The sequence below is a fragment of the Anabas testudineus genome, chromosome 15 (assembly GCF_900324465.2).
Source record: "Anabas testudineus chromosome 15, fAnaTes1.2, whole genome shotgun sequence".
Taxonomy (NCBI): Eukaryota; Metazoa; Chordata; class Actinopteri; order Anabantiformes; family Anabantidae; genus Anabas; species Anabas testudineus.
Window position 1 is genome coordinate 3,882,637 of NC_046624.1, and position 20,947 is coordinate 3,903,583.

Sequence of the window (20,947 nt, forward strand, 5' to 3'; positions counted from 1 at the left end):
ACAAGGTGAGGTCTAAAAGAACCCAGCACTGTTTCCCTCTGTAGTTACCCTATTTAACACAATCAACACTTCAACCACTTCAGTGGGATTTTAATTTCGTCCTCTAGGTGTCTCACCTTGAGCTAAGTTTGTTTATCACACTGATAAGATAAGATGTGTTAAAATAAAGCTATAGCTGCACGCACAGGACAAGTTAAATCCTTGTGTACGCAATTAAAATACTGGGATAGTATAAGTTGCTCATACTTTCTTGTACTTTCTTGCCTGTGAACATCCTCTAAAACCAGTTTCTCCTATTCACCTGCCATCACTTTGCTCCAAGTAGACACAACCACATTGTCCATAATGTACTTACCCTACAATGTCCCTATGTCAAAGTGTACTTCCTTGGGTTTTACTTAATTGTTGCCGAGACTGTTGGGGCTGTACTCCACAATGGTATTTTATACTATTTTTTTTTTTACATTTAACAATAATGAGTAAAACAAAGGACAAAGGACACTGTGTAACTTATCTGTTTTTTATTTTTCCTCCACCAGTTAAATTTATATAAGGTAATATGTAATGTAAGTACACCATGAAGACCATTTTAATGTTCTGAGTGATTCTGCTTTCTCATTAGAATAATACATTTTCATATGAATATAATATAATTGTGGGGTGTAGTTGTAACCCAAAGGAAGGTTCCATAGCGGCGTTAATAACTTAACAGCTGGAGGGTCAATGACAAACTGAGTGGGAGGAGTGAATGAATTTTTTCTTAGTTCCATTCCTTAACTCTCAATGTGCCTTTGAACAAGGATTACTTCAGTTCAGCTGGAAAAAACTAGGTTATAGACCCCCAAACCCCATTTCAAGAGGAGCTGGTACTTTTTCTGAAATGCAAGTAAAATTAAAATCTGTTACTTGTCTATCTATACACTATGTACACTATGTATCATCCCATGTTTGTGACCCTGGTGTGATGTGATGCTGTTTTGACAATATCAAGAGTTGTCCTCTGCATTATTCTCCCCAGTGTTTTCCAAATACCTGAGCACCTGGTCCATAGATCCATCTTTCTGGCCTGGTTGCTGTATTGCCATCCTTCCACTGGCATTCGATACTCCATTTGCAGCACAGCCGGTGGTGCTGTGACACAAGAGAATCAGGGTTATCTGGTGACCTTCAAAAACCCATAATTTATCCCTGGCACAAAGGTACTAGTGTGAATTACTGACACCTTCACACTTAAGTTATGTAACAGTGTTACTGTCATGGGTACAAATTTCAATTTCTACAGAAATGTCACATTGACAGAAGCCTCAGTGCATCTTCATCTGTTATCTGAGTCCAACTTGATTGTGATTTCTTCTAACAAATATCAACCCTACCCTCTAAGAATGCTTATTATGCTTTAGGCAACATATACACAGGTAAGCATTAATGAAATGCATGTTGTGTGCCATGCTTTGATGCACTTTTGATTGACTAGCTCACTGATTTTTTTTTTTTTTTTTTTGTTGCACTATATAATTAACACTGCAATATTTCCTTCAGGTCAAACCAGTCCTTTAAGTTGCCTAAACATAACCAAAATTAAGTGTAATCAACATGGCTGTTGTAGAAAAACAACACTCAGGTATCAGGTAACATTTTACATACACTGTATAGTACATAAATAAACAACCCTACAGGGTTTTAATATTTCAAACTGTGATCCTAGTCATCACCGTAAACACCAACACCAAACATACACCTGTAATACAGCATCTGCTTTGTTTGCACAGCAGTATATTTATCAAACACTGCACGTGAAAACTGGGTTTTATCACGCGAGACACATAGGACATATCTTTACAGGCTACATGCTGTGCATATGGATTTTGCAGTTTGATATGACTGAATAAATACAAACGTAATAATACTGTACATCTGTGACAGAGCTGGTAGACACAGTAATAAATCCTCAGCGTGCAGGGTAGAGCAGGAATGTTAGAGGAACCAGTTTCTACTGACTTTAATTAGAGACTCAGTTCTGATGTAGACAGATCTCAGAGTGCAGTTGAGGGCCATGCTTTAACTCGCTTTTGACTCAGAAACTTTTTCTGTATTTAACCAAAACAGACTAGTTTCGTACCTATATTTCCGTCCTGCAAGGTAGATGACCACAGACAGAGACTGCAGGCTGCAAAAATACAAATTAAAAAAAATTGGGAAATTGAATGGTCCTATAACACATCACATGTGTCAAGTGCAACAAATACAAACTGCTGAAGAAGATTAAGGGAACACTTAATAATCATAGTATAACACTAAGTAGGGTAAACTTCAGGGATATCAATCTGTCTATTAAGAAAGTACAGGTGATTGTGAGTCAGCTTTACCTGCTTTCGGCTGTTTAGGCAAGTCTAGTAAGACTATTACAAATGTGTCCTCAATGATCCATCGTCTGAGCTCACAATAACAACAAGGCAGCTAACTGCTTGATGGCAGATGGGGTCTATTACACAAAGTAATGTGTGTGATATCTGCGGGGCAAATAGATCCAAATAGAGTTCAAATTGACATTGAGGTGATTTTCAAAAATGAAGGGCACAATGTTACCTATTTATTCCTTACTCATGCTGAGTTCTAGTGACACAAAATCATGTATCTTCACAGCTAATGAGGAACTCAGGCTGTTCTCAACATCAGTGCTACTTCAGAGCTGAACAGAAAAGTACAACAAAATTTCCTTTTTAAAAAGCTGTTTTGCACATTTGGACCAACATGAAACACTCCAGTTCCATACTGTCAGTGAAGGCTAACTAGCCTTTTATTCACTGTGAATAACCTTTTAGCCACACTGCTAGAGTGTCTCTGGGGGTTGTGGTGTCAGCTGGTTTGTCCACTACTCTGGCCAAGAAATTTGGCAGTGACATTCTTGGTCCCCAGAGATGTTTTTTTGCCCATCGTGACATTTGAGTGTGAAATATGATGGAACTGTATAATTTCATGTTACCTGAAAGATGAATGGTTGTATAGGGATCAGCCACAACCTTTAATCATCATAGCACAATGTAACTCTTCATGGATCTTTACAGATTTATATGTTTAGAATGTTACATGATGCCCACGGAGGAACTTCTCGACAACTTCCAGTGTGCTTTTTACTCCTTGTTTGTCTGAGAATCTAACACATATGTCCCAGTAGTTGTCACTTTAGATCCAGTTTGTAACAAAATGCCAGGTCAGTCTGCGTTTTTTCCTGAGTCACCATACTCTTGCAGAGTGGTGAGAGCAGAGAGATGAGGGGTGAAGAGCTGGCCTGCATGCCATCACCACAAAGTTCCAGAAAGATATCATAAGTGCAACTCTTTGCCTAAAAGCCGCCACACCATGTGCATAATGTTGATCACAATCCATCATTTCTTTAAGCCATGACTGACGGACGGTTAATCAGCCTGTCAGTGAACACTGACTGGGGGTCGCCATCACCATATTGATACAATGAGATTCTTGCTGTCTCTAGATACAGTCTCCACACAAAAGTAAAAATGTGAAAGGTGTGTGTATTCTTCTCCCAGATAGCTGCTGTAATTGATGGCACAGGCTGATAATAAAAAGTGTGAATGCAGCTGCAGGAGAATCTATCTGAGACCAGTAGACAGGAATTTTTGACAGGCAAAATCTGGATCATTCCTTTCTCTGCATTATGCTGTCTCCACAATTATGCCCCCATTATACAGTATTTCCTGACTAGCTCTGGGTGTTGCTGTTTTACGACTGTCTAAGAAAAGAGTTAGAAAATTCTGTGGAAATAAAAATCTGTTTTAAACTACGCTTAGAGAGTCCTTCAGTGAAAAGATGTACGGGATTTGGGTCTGCTGCCCATACAAGTCCAATGGAGAGATAGACTTGACATTAGAGACTGTTGTATTCTTACTGCATGAGTCTGCAGTGGACCAATATACATGGGTTGATCTCCTCTTGAATTTTGATTACACAGTGAGTACATCAGGGGTCAGTTTTTGGATCAGTCAATGCAGTGGGTACAGAAGCTCAATCAGCTGCTAATAAATGAAGGTCTTCAGGCAATTACTACCTATTTTCGCATGAGAAACATGTACTGTACATTGACATCCATTCCTGTGTTCACAGACTGAACAGCCACTTTACAGAAAAGCATTTACTGCTTGATGTCAGATGGTGACTATTATACAAAGCAATGTGTTTAATATCTGCGGGGCAAAGTAGATCCACACTGTTACCTACTTACTCCTTAGTCATGTTCTGTTCCAGTGACACAAAATCATGTATCTTCACAGCTAATGAGGAACTGCAGCTGGGCTCAAGAGCAGTGCTACTTCAGAGCTGAACAGAGCAAGAGGCTTTTAAAATATTTGGAAGGATTCACAACACTATTACATTTGACGATGAACTATTAAGGTATTACTGTAGACCTTTCTTCTTGAAAGCATTTAAACGGGTTTGTTTCTAGCACACCCGAAACTAAGACAGCACTTATCGCTTACTGTGAATCAGCCTTCAGCTGGACTGTTGGCGTGGCTCTAAGAATAGTGGTGTCAGCTGGTCTCATCCAACACACTTTGGTTTTGATTAAATATTCCAACAAACTTTGGATAGACGGCCAAGAAATTTGGCAGCAACATTCTTGTTCAAGTCTTCAGAGGCACTATGTGCCTGCTATCAGCAGGGTAACATTTCAGTGAAATCACTTTAAAGCTACTGGATAGATGTTGATAAGTTTAATAGGACTTTCAGGTGTGTACCCAGGCTCTCCACCTTTTATCTAGCCAGTCTAAATGACTGGGAAAATCGCCAATGCTGTAGACAAATGTGGCAAATATGTGTCTAATACCAGCAATAATATAACTGCAAGCATTAGGATTCAGAGGCTTACGCTACAAATCAGGAGATCAAATGGATAAAAGAGGGGGTGGCAAAGCAATCACTACAGTGAGCACATAAACAAAGTCAGCTGCCAATAAATGAAAGCCATCCACTTTACTAAGTAGCTATTATACACTACTAATGAGAGGCCAGGAGATCATATTGAGCCCAGTCCTCTCAATCAGAATCACAATTTCCTAAAGAGACCCCTAGTTATAAGGCAGTAGAGTGGTAGAAACTCCAGGTGAGCAATCAGAAGGTCACAGATAGAAGCAATCAGGAGAGGAATGATTTTGTGTATGAAAGCACTCCTGATATAATGTCTTACCAATATGTGTTAGGTGCCTCTGATTTGTCTTCTTGGAACTTTCACAGCACATAAAGTGTGACTAAAAGGAGAAAGAGTAGTCGAGTAAAGTCCAAAGTAAAGTGTCCAAACCCCCATCAAAAACAAGCGAGTGAAAAGTTGAAGAAGAGATTGGGAAAAGTCAGAAAGGAGGAAACGTAACACAGACTCTATCAGTGTCTCTCACGGTCTCATCCAACACACTCTCTTTTTATTGCACTGTGGGTGCTGGCTACTGGACAAAATGACCGATTCCTTTATACTGACTGCACTGCCCTTCATTGCGAAGGCTTTGGTCTTTGGTTCAACATTATTTAAGGAGAAGTGAAAGTCTCTAACCTCCAATATAGCAATCAACAGCAACAGCAACTTAACCTAGAGTTTCCAGATGTAGACTGGGAGGCAAAACCTTTAGCTATCAAGCTCAGTTCAGGTTCAGGAGGCAGACACCCTCTCTACATTTAAGACTAGGCTTAAAACTTTCCTCTTGACCATCTCCTATGCTGCTATAGATTAGTCTGCTGGGGGACCTTCCTTACACACTGGGCTCCTCTCCCTTTCTCTGTCTCTCTCTCTCTACCTGTCTGCAGGTATCCCCAGCCTCTGAGCTGTATATTTGCAGTGCAGTTACACTTCCACCATTTACACACTCCACATTCAGTTACATTTCAGAAGCAGTGTTTTTGCTGCTTCTTGTTTTTGTCCTTTTTTCCCTGCTGTTGTTGACTGCCCACCCTTTCCTCATCAGCCTGTGATCTGTGTGGAGCAGCAAACCTGTGTGATGTGAAGGAAACTCTGCAGCTCACTAACTGGCTCATCCTCACTGATCCTGTCCGAGTGTGCCACGTGCGTAAAATACGCGCGGCGCCTCTTTCCACCTGGAGACGCACAAATCGATTGAGATGCTGTGATGACGACGAAGTATTTAATAAAGTCCACAGAAGAAAACCCAGATGAACACATGAAGAATAAGAAGAAATGAAGTGTGGATTTATTTCCTGTGGGAAAATGTGGTCAAACAGCAGAGACACGGTGACTTGATGACAAGATGTGGGCAGAAAGAGTGAAAGTGAACTTGGAGCAGAGAAGAAGTGAGGACCAGTCAGATCCCAAAATGGAGGACAGAGATTCTGTGGTTGCCATGGTGAATCATGTCCATCAGATCACCATTTAAAAATCACAAAATGGACGACAAAGATTCTGTGGTTGCCATGGTAAATCATTTCTATCGGATCGCCATTTAAAAATCAACACAACCTCAAACGGTCAAGAAAAGTTTTTCCAAGTTTCACTCGACGATTTCTTCCAGATTGTCTCTTGTACTGAGGACTTGTTCCGTCCTAACGACGACTAAAGACTCCCAGTCAGAGAAGAAAGAGCAACATCCGAGTTTCATGATGGAAAATGTGAGATTTGAACCCTTTGAAAGTCTCTGCTGTTTTCTCTGTGTTTGTGAGTTGACTGAGACATGAACAGTGTCCACCCCGGTGCTCACAGCATCCACAAAATCCACTGATCAGGAAATGAGATTTATTTATTGATATTATTATTAAATGAGTGGAAACACACAGACAGGACGCTGTAATAAGTAATAGATAGTGGAGCAGACATTTGAATGAAATGATGGAAAGTGAAGTGAACCAAGTCCATTTGTGTGTCATGAAAATAAAAATACATCAATCATGAAACATTTTTGTTTCTGTTTCATCTTCACTTTTATTGTCCATCATTTAAATTAGTTCTGCAGCCTGGTGTAAAATCAAAGAAATGTTGTTCCTCTTAAATTCAGTGAAATTTAAAAACTGTGTCAAGGATGTTTTAATTGAACAAACTTGTCGTCTCCTGTGTCCATCTGATGGACATTTGTCTCTGGTCAGATGTTAACGTGTGGTATTAAGTAACTAGTTGATGAAAACCTGACGTCCTCTGGTGTGTTTCCATTTTCTAATAAAGCTCCACCAGGCTGCTGCTGCTGCTGCAGCTGTCCAGCGTCCCAGGAAGAGGAAGAGGACCTCAGAGGCTTCAACTATACAGCCAGAGGAGGACGTGGTGTCCTCTCCTCAGACCTCCACCTCAGCTCTGCTGACTCCTGTCCCGAGGCCTCTGTCCACCATCCCAGATGCCGACCTGCCCGTTGTTTCCAGCGTGGCCCCCAGCCCCCGACCATCCACTGCTCCACTGCAGGACGACGTCCCCCTGATGATCCACAACTGGTCAGTGGGAGAGTACCAGCAGATCTACCAGCGAGTGGTCGACGACCTGCTGAAGTATGTTCCCGACTCTTTGAATCACATCATTTCCACATTTTTCTGTGTCTCAACTTTTCCACATGTGAGATTTTGTATCAATAAGATTTGGTTTGTGTTTCTTCTGCTCCTCACAGGTACAAGAACGGTCGACCTCGTCCGTACAGTTTGGAGCTGGGACGTCGCATCAAGCAGAGGCTGTGGGAGACGCTGAATCGTCCCCTGATGGAGACGTCAGCCGGTGAGGACGGACGTTTGGACGTGGTGGCGTCATACGAGGTTGGTGTCTATCCTCCACTTTATGACGTGGATGTTTCAGGAGAACCAAAGCCTCAGAATCCAGAAAGAAAAAGAGCAAAGAAGTAAAAGTAAAGTGACTCTCTGCTTCCTGAAACATCCACCTACACCACCTCCTCCACCGCCAGCCTCTGCCACTAACATCCTGCACCTTCCTCTTCCACCTCTACATCCACTCTTGCTCTGCTGCTTTTTACATCATGCAGCACCACCTTCATCCTCCACCTCTACATCTACTCTTGTTCTGCTGCTTTTAACATCATGCAGCACCACCTCCATCCTCCACTTTCAGCCTCCCTCTGCTGCCTTTAACATCATGCAGCACCACCTTCATCCTCCGCTTCCATCCTCTCTCCGCTGCTTTTAACATCATGCAGCACCACCTTCATCCTCCACTTCCAGCCTTCATCTGCTGCTTTTAACATCATGCAGCACCACCTTCATCCTCCACTTCCATCCTCTCTCCGCTGCTTTTAACATCATGCAGCACCACCTTCATCCTCCACTTTCAGCCTTCATCTGCTGCTTTTAACATCATGCAGCACCACTTTCATCCTCCACTTCCAGCCTCCGTCAGCTGCTATTAACATCATGCAGCACCACCTCTATTCTCCACTTCCAGCCTCCCTCTGCTGCCTTTAACATCATGCAGCACCACCTTCATCCTCCACTTCCAGCCTCCCTCTGCTGTTTTAACATCATGCAGCACCTCCTTCATCCTCCACTTCCAGCCTCCGTCAGCTGCCATTAACATCATGCAGCACCACCTCTATTCTCCACTTCCAGCCTCCCTCTGCTGCCTTTAACATCATGCAGCACCACCTTCATCCTCCACTTCCATCCTCCCTCTGCTGTTTTAACATCATGCAGCACCACCTTCATCCTCCACTTCCAGCCTTCATCTGCTGCTTTTAACATCATGCAGCACCACCTTCATCCTCCACTTCCAGCCTCCGTCAGCTGCCATTAACATCATGCAGCACCACCTTCATCCTCCACTTCCAGCCTCCCTCTGCTGCCTATAACATCATGCAGCACCACCTTCATCATACACATCTAGACTCCCTCTGCTGCCTATAACATCATGCAGCACCACCTTCATCCTCCACTTCCATCCTCTCTCCGCTGCTTTTAACATCATGCAGCACCACCTTCATCCTCCACTTCCATCCTCTCTCCGCTGCTTTTAACATCATGCAGCACCACCTTCATCCTCCACTTCCAGCCTTCATCTGCTGCTTTTAACATCATGCAGCACCACCTTCATCCTCCACTTCCAGCCTCCGTCAGCTGCCATTAACATCATGCAGCACCACCTTCATCCTCCACTTCCAGCCTCCCTCTGCTGTTTTAACATCATGCAGCACCACCTTCATCCTCCACTTCCAGCCTCCCTTTGCTGTTTTAACATCATGCAGCACCACCTTCATCCTCCACCTACATCCACTGTCCACAGCCTCTAACATCCACCCAAATATTCTCATCCACCTTCAACCTTTGTCTGTCAGCTTCTACCAGTTCCCTGCAGTTGCCGCCTCCACCCACAGATTCCAGCGGTCACCTGTTGTCCAAAAGTATTTTCTCCAGCTTTTCCCGTCTGATCATTTCAACCTGTGTTTGTTGTTCAATGAACCAAATGTTCTTTGTTTCTCAGGTGTTTCCATGTTCTGGATGAGTGAAGATCATACAGTCGTCAACAGGAACCTGCATCATGTGAAACCAGGACTGAGCTTCACTTAAACAACTGTTCTTCCTCCGTCTAAACTGTGAACTTAAGGTAGTAACAAGTCCACTGTAGAAGAGTCTGACGTTTTCTTATTGTGTCAGACGTATTCCTCTTCATCATCCATGTTCACCACCAACTACTGCTTCTCTACCAAACAGAGACAGAGTCACACCTCTCCTCGTCAACGGCAACCAAGAAGATTCTTCATCATCTCTCGTCGCTCCTCAACTACACCTGACACCATTTCAACAACTTGAGTCTGTTTTTGTATTTTACAAGTTATTTATGGAGTTTATGGATTTATTCCTGCAGTTATCTGGTTTTACTGAATTCAAAGACAAATGTAATCAAGAAGCTATTTTAGATCATATTAAACTTACCATAGTTGTGTTTGTTTCTCTCTGTCTCTGGACCTTTCTGCAGGGATCCTCAGCTTTGGAGCTGTATTGTACCTGTGTGCAGCTGTGGACCAAACACCCTGCTCCGTGTTTTGTCTGCTGCTTGTCTATAAATCTTAAACATATGATGTAAAATGTGTGAATGCAACTGCACTCAACTGAAAATGTAATAAACTCTGTTAACTGTTCATTTGCATTTTAATTCATGAAAATAAATGTCTTAAATTGTTAAACATTTAAAATATTATTTTATTATATTATATTTTTTGTAAAACACATGATATTGTGACTGTAGAGTGTGATGTCACCCAGTAATAACACCAGAATATGATGTATTAGAGAAAAATAAATCAACACAGATATAAACTCTATGATCATTTGAGAAGTTTACTAATCACTTGCTGCCTTAAATAAATACTTCAATATAAGTATGTATTAATGGGACTAATGCGATTGATTAAATAAAATATGAATGCTGCACCACCCTTCCTTAACAGTAGAAATAGAAACATGTACATTACAGTTCCAGTGTAACCTCATGGTTATGATCAGCTCAGTGTTAAAGATACTTTGACAAACAACATGATATTTGATATTTTCTTAAAAATAAATGACATAAAAAAACAAGTGTAAAACAACAGTTAAACTAACATCTGAAACTGAGTCAAAAGCCAAAGAGAATTAATGTGTTTTTAAGAAAAGATTTAAAATCAGAAAGTGAGTTATCCTGCCTGATGTACACAGGAAGCTCATTCTACACTTTGATCATTTTAACACTGACGGATTTAATGAGGAAAACAAAGTTTTCTTAGAACAATATAAGAAGCAGATGTTTGTTTTTCATTTATTATCTAGTCTGGTCTAAATCTATCTAAGATACTGTGATGATGCTGAAAATGTCATTTTCTTCCACTGTTGCTGCAACGTGCTGCCACTTGTTTTCACCATTAAAGAGAAGATGTTGTTAGTCATGGTGAATATGGACGCTGCTTCTCAATGAGCACACTAATGATCATTGGAGCAAATTCTGTCAATCTTTACATTTAAGAAGCTGAAAAGTGTCTGTGATGACGAATGTGACAGGACAGAAAGTGTTTCCCTAGAGGAACTCTGGTGTTTGGGTTTATAGTAGGAATCAAAATGTCTGACTGCTGTTTTGAAGCTGAAAAATCAGTGTAATTCACGGTGAAATACCGGCAGCTGTGGATGCCAGAATTTCACCATAAAAAACAAGTTACAAATGTATGACACATTACTGTATATTTGATAAGAAACCGTACATTTTATAGTCAGCAACTTTTTTGGTTGATTTTATTGCAAAGTTCAAAGTTAAACGTAACGTAACGTAACGGTATGTGAAATAAGGCATTAAAGTTGATTAGCTTAGATTTTACAGTCAACAATTACTTCTGATAACTTCCAAATTAAACTGACAAATGCACTGTAAATCAAACAAACTATCATTATTAAAAGTAAAGGTTGTGCCTTTAAGCATTCTGTGTTGATCTGATCTAATAAACTTCCCATGTAACTCACAAAGTAGTTTTAAGAGCTTGAAAAAGCAGCAACGTATTTTTAGGACAATGTACAGTGGAATTTAGGTCATAAACAAATCAGCCACTTGCCCAGATTGATCAAGAGTAATAAGTCAGACATGACTGAAGACGGTGCTCAGCATGGTTTAGAGCCTCTAAGATGTGTACGCTCATCATTTCAAGATGTCCATGAAGTGCACACTGTGGACTGGCCTGAACACAAACAAAGCGAAATGAGATGAATGCAGTGATGAGCATCATATCCACACACATATATACAGACAGCCTTAACTAGATGTAGTTCCAAGGAATTGTATGTCATAGAAAGTTCTCTGAAGTATAGTTTTGCAGGACGTGTTAATAATGTAGTTCTAAACAGACAGAAAGAAAAGGAACCACAACCAGGAAAGATCCAACACCAACATAAATACACAAAACCAATAATAAGATCAATACAGAATATTCTGCTCCTTTAAGTGAGCTATTAGCTCTTTAACCGATAAAAAGGAGCTTTAAACGCCTCATCTCTACAAAACGTCTGGTTGCAACCAGCTCCACACTTAAATAAACAATGTGGTTCATTGCTGCAGTGAAGTCTGCAGAGAAGGACATAGTACCATAGTAGAAATGAAAACGACACATGTTGTTGTACACTTAGCTAGCTAGCTAAACACATTAATGGTTCACACAGAAATAGCTAAGTCCGTTGGATGTAAGACAAACGTTAGCTAGCAAGTTAGCTTGTAAGATGGTAAGATTAGACTTTAATTTCTTCATGAAATGTATTATTCATGTTTTAGTTTTCAATCACAAATGAAAGCCTTACAACGGCATAAAATAAAATGACAATTGAATTACATTTTGTTTAAATCCAAATGCTAAATAGTAAAAAGGTTTTAAAATGTAGATTTCAATGTATACGTCAACAAAATCTGTAATTTAACCCAAATAACACGATTTATTTTGGGGTATTTAATTGCTTGTGGCCTTTCGGTACTTTCCCATTCATTTTAGCTTCAATTCTATGCGTAAAATACGCATTTTCACCTGGAGACGCACAAATCGATTGAGCTGCTGTGATGACGACAAGTATTAAATAAAGTCCACAGAAGAAAAACTACAACAACAACATGAAGAATAAGAAGAAACGAAGTGTGGATTTATTTGCTGTGGGAAAATGTGGTCAAACAGCAGAGACACGGTGACTTGATGACAAGATGTGGGCAGAAAGAGTGAAAGTGAACTTGGAGCAGAGAAGAAGTGAGGACCAGTCAGATCAAAATGGAGGACAGAGATTCTGTGGTTGCCATGGTGAATCATGTCCATCAGATCACCATTTAAAAATCAACACAACCTCAGACGGTCAAGAAAAGTTTTTCCAAGTTTCACTCGACGATTTCTTCCAGATTGTCTCTTGTACTGAGGACTTGTTCCGTCCTAACGACGACTAAAGACTCCCAGTCAGAGAAGAAAGAGCAACATCCGAGTTTCATGATGGAAAATGTGAGATTTGAACCCTTTGAAAGTCTCTGCTGTTTTCTCTGTGTTTGTGAGTTGACTGAGACATGAACAGTGTCCACCCCGGTGCTCACAGCATCCACAAAATCCACTGATCAGGAAATGAGATTTATTTATTGATATTATTATTAAATGAGTGGAAACACACAGACAGGACGCTGTAATAAGTAATAGATAGTGGAGCAGACATTTGAATGAAATGATGGAAAGTGAAGTGAACCAAGTCCATTTGTGTGTCATGAAAATAAAAATACATCAGTCATGAAACATTTTTGTTTCTGTTTCATCTTCACTTTTATTGTCCATCATTTAAATTAGTTCTGCAGCCTGGTGTAAAATCAAAGAAATGTTGTTCCTCTTAAATTCAGTGAAATTTAAAAACTGTGTCAAGGATGTGTTAATTGAACTTGTCGTCTCCTGTGTCCATCTGATGGACATTTGTCTCTGGTCACATGTTAACGTGTGGTATTAAGTAACTAGTTGATGAAAACCTGACGTCCTCTGGTGTGTTTCCATTTTCTAATAAAGCTCCACCAGGCTGCTGCTGCTGCTGCTGCTGCTGTCCAGCGTCCCAGGAAGAGGAAGAGGACCTCAGAGGCTCCAACTGAACAGCCAGAGGAGGACGTGGTGTCCTCTCCTCAGACCTCCACCTCAGCTCTGCTGACTCCTGTCCCGAGGCCTCTGTCCACCATCCCAGATGCCGACCTGCCCGTTGTTTCCAGCGTGGCCCCCAGCCCCCGACCCTCCACTGCTCCACTGCAGGACGACGTCCCCCTGATGATCCACAACTGGTCAGTGGGAGAGTACCAGCAGATCTACCAGCGAGTGGTCGATGAGCTGCTGAAGTATGTTCCCGACTCTTTGAATCACATCATTTCCACATTTTTCTGTGTCTCAACTTTTCCACATGTGAGATTTTGTATCAATAAGATTTGGTTTGTGTTTCTTCTGCTCCTCACAGGTACAAGACCGGTCGACCTCGTCCGTACAGTTTGGAGCTGGGACGTCGCATCAAGCAGAGGCTGTGGGAGACGCTGAATCGTCCCCTGATGGAGACGTCAGCCGGTGAGGACGGACGTTTGGACGTGGTGGCGTCATACGAGGTTGGTGTCTATCCTCCACTTTATGACGTGGATGTTTCAGGAGAACCGAAGCCTCAGAATCCAGAAAGAAAAAGAGCAAAGAAGTAAAAGTAAAGTGACTCTCTGCTTCCTGAAACATCCACCTACACCACCTCCTCCACCGCCAGCCTCTGCCACTAACATCCTGCACCTTCCTCTTCCACCTCTACATCCACTCTTGCTCTGCTGCTTTTTACATCATGCAGCACCACCTTTATCCTACACATCTAGACTCCCTCTGCTGCCATTAACATCATGCAGCACCACCTTCCTCCTCCACCTCTACATCCACTCTTGTTCTGCTGCTTTTAACATCATGCAGCACCACCTTCATCCTCCACTTCCAGCCTCCCTCTGCTGTTTTAACATCATGCAGCACCTCCTTCATTCTCCACTTCCAGCCTCCGTCAGCTGCCATTAACATCATGCAGCACCACCTTCAGCCTACACTTCCAGCCTCCCTCTGCTGCCTATAACATCATGCAGCACCACCTTCATCCTCCACTTCCATCCTCCGCTGCTTTTAACATCATGCAGCACCACCTTCATCCTCCACTTTCAGCCTCCCTCTGCTGTTTTAACATCATGCAGCACCACCTTTATCCTACACATCTAGACTCCCTCTGCTGCCTATAACATCATGCAGCACCACCTTCCTCCTCCACCTCTACATCCACTCTTGTTCTGCTGCCTTTAACATCATGCAGCACCACCTTCATCCTCCACTTCCAGCCTCCCTCTGCTGTTTTAACATCATGCAGCACCTCCTTCATTCTCCACTTCCAGCCTCCGTCAGCTGCCATTAACATCATGCAGCACCACCTTCAGCCTACACTTCCAGCCTCCCTCTGCTGCCTATAACATCATGCAGCACCACCTTCATCCTCCACTTCCATCCTCCGCTGCTTTTAACATCATGCAGCACCACCTTCATCCTCCACTTTCAGCCTCCCTCTGCTGTTTTAACATCATGCAGCACCTCCTTCATCCTCTACTTCCAGCCTCCGTCAGCTGCCATTAACATCATGCAGCACCACCTCTATTCTCCACTTCCAGCCTCCCTCTGCTGTTTTAACATCATGCAGCACCACCTCTATTCTCCACTTCCAGCCTCCCTCTGCTGCCTTTAACATCATGCAGCACCACCTCCATTCTCCGCTTCCAGCCTCCCTCTGCTGCCTTTAACATCATGCAGCACCACCTTCATCCTCCACTTCCAGCCTCCCTCTGCTGTTTTAACATCATGCAGCACCACCTTCATCCTCCACTTCCAGCCTCCCTCTGCTGTTTTAACATCATGCAGCACCTCCTTCATCCTCCACTTCCAGCCTCCGTCAGCTGCCATTAACATCATGCAGCACCACCTCTATTCTCCACTTCCAGCCTCCCTCTGCTGTTTTAACATCATGCAGCACCTCCTTCATCCTCCACTTCCAGCCTCCGTCAGCTGCCATTAACATCATGCAGCACCACCTCTATTCTCCACTTCCAGCCTCCCTCTGCTGCCTTTAACATCATGCAGCACCACCTTCATCCTCCACTTCCAGCCTCCCTCTGCTGTTTTAACATCATGCAGCACCACCTCTATTCTCCACTTCCAGCCTCCTTCTGCTGCCTTTAACATCATGCAGCACCACCTTCATCCTCCACTTCCAGCCTCCCTCTGCTGTTTTAACATCATGCAGCACCTCCTTCATTCTCCACTTCCAGCCTCCGTCAGCTGCCATTAACATCATGCAGCACCACCTTCATCCTCCACTTCTATCCTCTCTCCGCTGCTTTTAACATCATGCAGCACCACCTTCATCCTCCACTTCCAGCCTCCCTCTGCTGCCTTTAACATCATGCAGCACCACCTTCATCCTCCACTTCCAGCCTCCCTCTGCTGTTTTAACATCATGCAGCACCACCTCTATTCTCCACTTCCAGCCTCCCTCTGCTGCCTTTAACATCATGCAGCACCACCTTCATCCTCCACTTCCAGCCTCCCTCTGCTGTTTTAACATCATGCAGCACCTCCTTCATTCTCCACTTCCAGCCTCCGTCAGCTGCCATTAACATCATGCAGCACCACCTTCATCCTCCACTTCCATCCTCTCTCCGCTGCTTTTAACATCATGCAGCACCACCTTCATCCTCCACTTTCAGCCTCCCTCTGCTGTTTTAACATCATGCAGCACCTCCTTCATCCTCCACTTCCAGCCTCCGTCAGCTGCCATTAACATCATGCAGCACCACCTCTATTCTCCACTTCCAGCCTCCCTCTGCTGCCTTTAACATCATGCAGCACCACCTTCATCCTCCACTTCCAGCCTCCCTCTGCTGTTTTAACATCATGCAGCACCACCTTCATCCTCCACTTCCAGCCTCCCTCTGCTGCCTTTAACATCATGCAGCACCACCTCCATTCTCCGCTTCCAGCCTCCCTCTGCTGCCTTTAACATCATGCAGCACCACCTTCATCCTCCACTTCCAGCCTCCCTCTGCTGTTTTAACATCATGCAGCACCACCTTCATCCTCCACTTCCAGCCTCCCTCTGCTGTTTTAACATCATGCAGCACCTCCTTCATCCTCCACTTCCAGCCTCCCTCTGCTGCCTTTAACATCATGCAGCACCACCTTCATCCTCCACTTCCAGCCTCCCTCTGCTGTTTTAACATCATGCAGCACCTCCTTCATTCTTCACTTCCAGCCTCTGTCAGCTGCCATTAACATCATGCAGCACCACCTTCATCCTCCACTTCCATCCTCTCTCCGCTGCTTTTAACATCATGCAGCACCACCTTCATCCTCCACTTCCAGCCTCCCTCTGCTGCCTTTAACATCATGCAGCACCACCTTCATCCTCCACTTCCAGCCTCCCTCTGCTGCCTTTAACATCATGCAGCACCACCTTCATCCTCCACTTCCATCCTCTCTCCGCTGCTTTTAACATCATGCAGCACCACCTTCATCCTCCACTTCCAGCCTCCCTCTGCTGTTTTAACATCATGCAGCACCTCCTTCATTCTCCACTTCCAGCCTCCGTCAGCTGCCATTAACATCATGCAGCACCACCTTCATCCTCCACTTCCATCCTCTCTCCGCTGCTTTTAACATCATGCAGCACCACCTTCATCCTCCACTTCCAGCCTCCGTCAGCTGCCTATAACATCATGCAGCACCACCTTCATCCTCCATTTCCAGCCTCCCTCTGCTGTTTTAACATCATGCAGCACCACCTTCATCCTCCACCTACATCCACTGTCCACAGCCTCTAACATCCACCCAAATATTCTCATCCACCTTCAACCTTTGTCTGTCAGCTTCTACCAGTTCCCTGCAGTTGCCACCTCCACCCACAGATTCCAGCGGTCACCTGTTGTCCAAAAGTATTTTCTCCAGCTTTTCCCGTCTGATCATTTCAACCTGTGTTTGTTGTTCAATGAACCAAATGTTCTTTGTTTCTCAGGTGTTTCCATGTTCTGGATGAGTGAAGACACACAGTCGTCAACAGGAACCTGCATCATGTGAAACCAGGACTGAGCTTGACTTAAACAACTGTTCTTCCTCCGTCTAAACTGTGAACTTAAGGTAATAACAAGTCCACTGTAGAAGAGTCTGAGGTTTTCTTATTGTGTCAGACGTATTCCTCTTCATCATCCATGTTCACCACCAACTCCTGCTTCTCTACCAAACAGAGACAAAGTCACACCTCTCCTCGTCAACAGCAACCAAGAAGATTCTTCATCATCTCTCGTCGCTCCTCAACTACACCTGACACCATTTCAACAACGTGAGTCTGTTTTTGTATTTTACACGTTATTTATGGAGTTTATGGATTTATTCCTGCAGTTATCTGGTTTTACTGAATTCAAAGACAAATGTAATCAAGAAGCTCTTTTAGATCATATTAAACTTACAATGTTTGTTTTTCTCTGTCTCTGTCTCTGGACCTTTCTGCAGGGATCCTCAGCTTTGGAGCTGTATTGTACCTGTGTGCAGCTGTGGACCAAACAACCTGCTCCGTGTTTCGTCTGCTGCTTGTCTTTAAAATCTTAAACAAATGATGTAAACTGCACTGAACTGAAAATGTAATACACTCTGTAAACTGTTCATTTGCATTTTAATTAATGAAAATAAATGTCTTAAATTGTTAAACATTTAAAATATTATATTATATTTTTTGTAAAACACATGATGATAGTGACTGTAGAGTGTGATGTCACCCAGTAATAACACCAGAATATGATGTATTAGAGAAAAATACGTTCATCCAGAAATGGACTGGACTGGAAATGGAGAAGTTTACTAATCACCTGCTGCCTCAAATGAATTTATCATGTTTTTTGACATTAACATATAAATACTTAAATATAAATACATATTACCAGGACTATTAATGGGAATGTGTAGTATTTCTAGTGGCATAGCAACAATTTGCAGGGCAAACATTTCTGATGGAGCGAAATCCCTGAAATGGTTTCATACAGTTACTTTTCCCTCTTCCCTGTCTGAGCATTAACTTCCCCGTGTTCTGCCTGAAGCCTGACAGAAAGAAATGCTATATTTAGCTTTCCAGTATTTTTAGCAATAACAGAACACAAACAATACTTAATTGTTGTTCGATACATACTTGATGGAAGTTTGCTAAAAAACTTCAAGGCTCCCATAATAATGATAATGACATACGTCATTCATCTGGGGAAATTGTGGTTGGACAGCTGCCAGGTAGCACATTTTGCCACTAGTATTTCAGGCGTTTCAGTGTCTTGTTCAAGGACACCTCGGCAGGTAGCTGGTTTGTATATGACTGCTCTACCACATGAGCTACTGCAGCCCCCAGTGGCTGAAGTGGTAACCATGTCAGATCAAATGGCTATGATTGCAGTGATCTGCTGACTTTTCATTACTAGAAGGCCAAAGTGAGAAAAGTAGTCCACCTGTCCATTGACTAAGTGATAATTTAGTTATAATTCCTATGTGATTTGATAGGTTTTAATCACTGCTGCACACAATGTCAACCCTGAGTGTCTGTGATGGACCCAGTTTTGACTTTAATGAATGTATAATATGCAGCAGCCCAGAGTTCACTACAAGCATTCAGGCATTTTATGTACAGTGTCTCATGCCAGCTAATGTAGTGCACCAAATAAAAATCCAATAAAGATTCAAAGATTCTTCTGTCTGAATGAGGTATGGCAGGTAAGAAAAAACAGAGAAAACATTGATTGATATTGCATAGAGAAGGAGCTTGATATTACGAGTTTTAGCCAGTTATTGCACCTCTGCATTACGTATCCACCTGCCAATAGTTGTCAGCCAGTAAATTCAAAACACCATAACAAGAATGCCACACCCAGGTTTGAGTGCTGGTAGACATTTTCTTATAATTAGTGTCAAAACACACTGAGATATTGAGACAACGTACAGCTTACAGTAGCTTCACCATCTCAGAGGTGAATGGGTCCTTGAAGTGCACCCAGACCTGCCAACACAGAACTGCACAGATAGCAGCAGCACAGCCGAGCCTTCACACAAAATTGAGTGTGATAGGCTGTTATGGGGGAATGTAAATTAGATGCAAAATTGATTCATTTTTGTTGCAGTGCTATGTGAAAAAGAGACCCCACAGAATACCATGCTGCTGTTAAGGACAGTCAAAGTCAAGGAATAGGGAGGAGAGGTAGAAATAATAAGGTCAGAGGTGATAAAAGATAACATATCAAAGACCAAACAAGGCAACACTATAACAAGACAAAACTGTGCTGAGAGATACATAGAAGGACAGAAGAGAGGGTAAAATTGTGTGAATTCTGCAGCAATCATCTCTTTAGAGTCTGACCTTTTCTGCTTCTTGCCCATCTTTGCTCTGAATAGATCTTCATCCGAACAATCTCAGATCTGCTGCCAAACAAGAGAAAGAAAGAGCAGACAAAGAATGTCAGCTACGTTCCACGTGGTAAAGTCACCAGGCCTTCAACTCACAGTACTAACAGTCCTGTCTGCAGACTGTAGGTTTGGAATTTGCATGTTTTTTGCCAATCTGACATGCTACAGCATATATGTAGGCTTTTCAACATTGCTTTACCGCACATCACAGTCGCAGGGTCACCTCGGAAGTGTCACTGACGTTTTTGATTTGCAACTTACTATAGGCACAAGTGTTTCAAGGTACATTATTAACTGTTTGAAGTGTAACGCACATCATTTAATTACCTAATAATATATAATACTATGTATATAATAATAAAACATGCTCTAAGTTGCATGTAAAATGCTGGTTAGTTTAGTATTTTCCAAAGTTGTGCATTACATAATGTCTGAAAATATGACATTTCACTGCAATTCTCATTCAAGGCTTACGTAAATAAGATAATCCAAGCAAATGTCACATAGTAGAGTAAGTGACAGCTTCTTCCATCTGCAAATTTCAATATTATTGTGTTGTAGTTTAACAACATGACATTTTAAATCTGTGTGCACATTCTTGTACATCACTTTTTGCATTATTGTATGTGTTTAGCTCTGAGACTTCTCATCACTTCTATATGCAATCCCTCACACATAAAACCACTCATTATGGAAACAGTACTATAATGGCCTCTGCATGTGATACAGATGTAAAGTAGTCATGTCAGAAAACAGACCAACTGTGCACAGCATCTTTCAACACATTCAATAATGCAATCAATAAAAAGCATGTGCTTAGAACATGCACTACAGTCTTCGCTGTTCTTATATGATTACAGCCTCAAACGGCAAATTTTGATTTCATGACTATAGATTATAATCCTTAGGCAGAATTGCTTGTGATAAAATGATGCCTCATTATTGGGTGTATTACCCCTGTCTCTATAGTTATTGTAATCAAATGTCAATGTTAATTTTAAAGATGGCTTGTG

At 42.4% G+C, this 20,947-nt stretch overlaps 1 protein-coding gene and 1 long non-coding RNA gene across 7 annotated transcripts in view; one reads left to right on the forward strand and one right to left on the reverse strand.

Annotated features, from left to right (window-relative positions):
- Positions 1 to 1,015: 1,015 nt before the first annotated feature.
- Positions 1,016 to 20,947, reverse strand: part of LOC113159935 (cilia- and flagella-associated protein 46) — a 67,001-nt gene continuing 47,069 nt past the window's right edge. For 5 of the 6 annotated variants that reach the window (XM_026356950.1, XM_026356951.1, XM_026356947.1 and 2 more), the window contains exons 62-63: positions 19,888 to 19,949; positions 1,016 to 1,131 (exon numbers count right to left, since the gene is read on the reverse strand). The gene's annotated coding sequence lies outside the window, so the exon portion shown is untranslated. The remainder of the gene's footprint in view (positions 1,132 to 19,887; positions 19,950 to 20,947) is intronic. The other variant, XM_026356948.1, reaches the window with a different exon arrangement.
- Positions 9,234 to 9,737, forward strand: LOC113159937. The gene is made up of 3 exons (XR_003298648.1): positions 9,234 to 9,338; positions 9,419 to 9,541; positions 9,649 to 9,737. It is a non-coding gene; the product is annotated as an uncharacterized LOC113159937 (long non-coding RNA).